General features: G+C 47.4%; 1 pseudogene; it reads left to right on the forward strand.

Annotated features, from left to right (window-relative positions):
* Positions 1 to 2,306: 2,306 nt before the first annotated feature.
* Positions 2,307 to 3,085, forward strand: LOC123407059 (annotated as a pseudogene).
* Positions 3,086 to 5,259: the final 2,174 nt, after the last annotated feature.

Consider the following 5,259-nt stretch of genomic DNA (forward strand, 5'->3'; position numbering starts at 1 on the left):
AAAAGCGGGGCGGTATACACTTGTAGTCGCAATGACCAAGTTATTTTGTTAGTTTTTAATCATTCTAGTAATATTTATCAAATAAAACTATTCTAGTAAGAAACAAGGGTTTGACCTCCCATCTAATTGTTTATAACGCATCAATATTCACTCCAACCAAAATGCCACATTATATTCCTAGGGATCTCCAGATTAATTATGTTGGATGTGGGGTGTTTTTCTTTGTCCACTGTATACTCGTTCATGTTAATTCTTGTGCTTGTCATATTTTAGAACGAAGACTCAAAAAGAGTCCGACTTTGAATTAACAAATCCATCAACCGTCCCGATACTGCATCAAATAAACATAGGAACCAAAGGAAAAAAGAAACAGCAAGAAGATACATGGTGCTGTGTAAACAACTATCAACCTACGACAAACTACTAGCAAAGATATGGAAACTAACACATGAAGCTGGAGAAGCCCTCCAAAGCGAGCAGAGTACCATGCAGAACACCAACACAAGCTTAAGGAAGAAACATCCAGAGAAGTGTGGTTGTCAGCTCCACGAGCTCTAGCCGTTGAGATTGACGTCCTCCACCTCAGATACTTTGGGACAACACTCGGACACTCCATATCATCACCTTTTTATTGTCCTTCTTTCAGAGCACCATCTTCAAGCAAAGCTGCCCATTGAGTTCAAGTTTGTCAAGGTAGCCGTGTGGGCATTGCGTATTCTGGTAATTGCGTCAATTTGTTGGGCTCAATCTAAGTTATCAAAGCTGCCCTTGCATGAAGATAGCTCCAACATTCAAATTAAACCAACCTTGAAAGTCTTCTTTAACTGGGCATCTGATTTCCCACTGATTTTTAAATGAAAATAACAAAATCCTTGTAAGATACCAAAATGACATGTATTGTTTTCCCAAATAATAACGGCCACATCGTGCGATGATTTCTGAAGAAATTGGAGTGCCACGTAGGCGTAGTGTGCCGTGTGGGGGTTAGAACGCTGGCCCATACGTTCTTGCACGATATGCAGCACGCGGTTGCCAGCTTCGTCGTGTGGGTGATGTAGTCCTCGCCTACACGGACACCATCGAGTCAACGCCGTGTGGGTGAACTGTTTTTCATCCACATGACGCTCGTACGATGATAGATGACAACTACAGTTTGTGCATATGTGACAACTAGTTAATCACACATGACAATTATGATTGCCCATGCATGACAACTATGGTTGGAGCATATTGACGACTAGTTAATCACATATAGCAACTACGGTTGACCATACATGATAACTATGATTTGACTACATGTGACAACTAGTTAGTCACAAATGTCAACTATGTTTGACCAGACAAGACAACTATGGTTTGATCATATGTCATAAATACCGTTAATTAGACATGACAACTATAGTTAAGTTAACGAAAACAATAAAATTGTCATGCTTTATAACTAGAGTTGTCATCGTGGGGTAACTAAAGTTGCCACCAAGAAATGTTAGGGCAGAATTGCTTCGTGCCACATGTCCAAAGCAAGGATGAGTAGTTATCGTTGGGCGTATGCACGAAATAGTTGCATCCCAATGTGTGAGCAGTTCTAATATTTGTCTATACAAAAACGTGAGGGCTGACTTCTGAATATGCATGCCACACATGATCATGTGATCGAATCTCTAACACGTCATTGTTTTTGCATGACCAAAAGGACGTGCCGAAGGGAAAGAAAACAACCAGCTCAGAATTTAGTTCAATGAAAGTCCGAGACACGGTAGCCTGCCCTGCCCATTTTGTCAGTTAGGCGATCGATCATGGGCCGTTTCCACTTTGGCACTAGATTCAGTTCAGTCTTCAGGAAGAAGTGGACATATTTCGTTGCCCCCGGCCATCCAGCACGTACCCGGCCCCCATCGTAGCACATAACAACGCACAGTCACCGCATAGGAGTCAGCTAGCGCCTCCCCCGGTTGAGCTCCATCGGCGCCGTCGCCCATGCCGTCAGTCGGCCACCTCCTGGCCCCGTGGCCTCGTATCGTTCGTACGTGCGTCTTCGCCCCCTCCACCTATCACTACCCAACACCAATTCAGTCGTCGTCTTCCACCCTACACCATCTCGAATTTGCTCACTATCACCACTCGGCACCGAACACGCACAAAAAGCCTGCACATATATAGGTTGTCAGTGTCAGTCCCAACATCAGGCAGTTTCTTAGTGAGACAACAGTTCGTCTCTCGCGCCTTTAGAAGCCACGTAAGTACGAACGCGTCGTCGATATCGATCTTGAATTCTTGATTGATTTCGCTCTCCGTCCCGACCGGCCATGAGGAGCTCCATGCATGTGCCAGCCGCGGTAGAGGCGCTGCTGGGTCACCCGGTGGCGGCACTGTCGGAGAGGCCGGCGCCGCGGCTGGCGCGGCTGCTGGTGAACGTCACGGTGGAGCGGAGCCTGTGGCCAGTGCATGTGCTGCTGGGCGCCGACGCCACCGTGGCCGACCTCGCGCGTGTCGCCGTCGCCACATATGCCGCCGAGGGCCGCAGGCCGCCGCTCCCCGCCGATGACGGCTCCACAGACGCGGCCGCGCGGTTCGAGCTGCACCTCTCCAAGTACGTCCTCGATGGTACGTATAGGAAACAAGCCGTCTGTCATCTATTCTACTTTCTACTGATCGATGGATTGGTTCTCCAGTCCAACATGAGCTGCATTGATCACTGACGATGAGATACTGTGTTGGGCATTGGTGCAGCTCTTGACCCGGAGGAGAAGGTGCTGGACCTGGGCTCTCGCAACTTCTTCCTCTGCTCCAACAGGGCGACGCTGACGCAGAGATCAGATCACCATCTGCTTCTTCGCTCAGCACGGCCATGTCTTGATGTCTGAAAGAGTGAAATTAGTGCTGTAAAAATGGTGGGAATTACTCAGAAAGTCAGAAGTCAGGACCTGACGCATGTATGGTTTTGGAGTGAACCTAACGTCTGACCCTCTGGATAAGCACGTAATGTTAGGTTAGGTATAGCTCAGCCAAGGGACATACATATACGTACTCGTCCGACAGTCCTACGAGCTTGAAATATGTAAATGTCGTTGTATGTATATATGTGCATGTATGTATGCATGCAATTGCAATTCCAGCGGAACATAAATGATGCCGTAAAAAAATTAAAAATAAGAGCATGCACTTACGCGACTGGTGGCTCAATTTTTCTCATGTTTCCGGAGCATCTATAGCCTCCCTAAGGCTGATCATAGTGGGGAGTATCATATAATAGTATCATGCATATTGTATGATACTATCTTCATAGTGCATAGTATCATAAAGTAGTATCATATATGCCTTTATTTATTGACATGCATAACACATAGCAGCATAGCATTTAACATGCTACGGTATCTGCCTATGTTACTCTAACCATCTTTCTCTTCTTGAATTGCCTGCCACATCAACATGTTTGCTAGTCCCAAGTACATGATACTACCTTACTTACTTCCACTATGGTGAGCCTAAACCCATCCATGCACATGGGCCCACATAGACTCGTCCATATCTCAAATGCATTAACTGACCAACACCTTTCACATTCAGTCTAAATTTAATGCATATATGATTAGACTCAGACGTGTTCGGGTGCATCCCTCACATCGGACCGGTCCACATTGACCTATCCTGACCCATACATCTCAACCACCATGTGGCACAAAAGAGGTCCAATGAAGACATTGTTGGGGGAGGTGTGGAGGTGGGGCTGAGGACATTGACTAGGGAGGTGTCGGGGTAGTTGTGACGGGCACAAAGAAGGAAGGTAGTGCGTTGCATGAGTGAAGAAAAGACAACAAGGGGAGGTAACACCGAATCGTGAGAGTGGTGAGAAGAGGTTAAAAAATAGGGTTCTCTCTATATATTATAAAGCAATGAACAGGGATCAGAAGTTAACTGTTGGGGCGGACACTACATGAAGCAAAAAAAGAAGAAGAAATAAATGCCAACAACGGCAGCTCGTCAAGTACGAATGACCCGTCACCGCTACGCTCTTCATTTGCGTCCCACCACACGTTATGGCACCAGACCGCCGCATGCCAAAAAGCACATGCAAGAAGGAATGTGATGCCAACGACGCTGCTGCCCGGACATGTCCTAGGGTTTCCTCCGGTACGCGGAGGGGATCGAGGGATGGGTAGCACCGACGCCCTTCAGGAAGGAATGGCGGCACCCTCAGGCGTCACCGTGTTGAAGTCGGATGAACCATCAGGGATTTCTCCCGCACCCCCAAGCACCGTCACCCACTCGAACCGAAGCCAACGAACCATCTTGCCACCCGCAGGCACGTGCCAACACGATCTTGGACACATCAACGCCGCCCCGCTGCGAATACCACCACCAGGACGAGAGAATAGAAGCAAGGAGCGCCCAGAGCCAAGGGCGAAAGCACCGGAGCCGGACGGGAGGAAACCGCAACCACCACCGCTACGTCGGATGCCTGTGCCTCCACCACCGACGCGGATTGCTGATCGGACGATGCAACAGAGGCAAATTAGGTCACCCTAGACCGCAAAGCTCTAGCCACCATGCTGCTGCACATCGTCAATCGAGCCGCCACCCTCTACCAGCCCGACGCACCTGCACCACCTCCCGAGAGCCACGCCAACACCACGCCTTGATGCCAGCCTGTCAAGACCTAGATGGGGCCCAAAGGGACCGGTTCTGGTCCGGATGGGCGCCAACAGCCCGCACTGGCCTATCGCCAATGACGAGACTGCCTTCCAGAGCTCACCCTGTTGGGGAACGTTGCATGGAAAATAAAAAAAATTCCACGCACACGAAGACCTTGTTAGAAATATGCCCTAGAGGCAATAATAAATTAGTTATTATTATATTTTTTTGTTCATGATAATTGTTTATTATCCATGCTATAATTGTATTGAATGAATACATAGATACATGTGTGGATACATAGACAAAACAATGTCCCTAGCAAGCCTCTAGTTGGCTAGCTAGTTGATCAAGGATGGTTAATGTTTTCTGACCATATGCAAGTGTTGTTACTTGATAACTGAATCACATCATTAGGAGTATCATGTGATGGACTAAACCCAAACTATGAACGTAGCATGTGATCGTGTCATTTTATTGTTATTGTTTTCTGGGTGTCAAGTATTAAGCTAGTTTTATGCTAGAGTTATACGCTACGCCAAGTCACCGAATTGCTGATTGATCGCTTGAAAACACAAACTAGACTCGGTCAAGTTATGGCAAAACAGGGATGTGTCGGTCCTGGGA

This window comes from Hordeum vulgare, chromosome 7H (genome assembly GCF_904849725.1).
Source record: "Hordeum vulgare subsp. vulgare chromosome 7H, MorexV3_pseudomolecules_assembly, whole genome shotgun sequence".
Taxonomy (NCBI): domain Eukaryota; kingdom Viridiplantae; phylum Streptophyta; class Magnoliopsida; order Poales; family Poaceae; genus Hordeum; species Hordeum vulgare.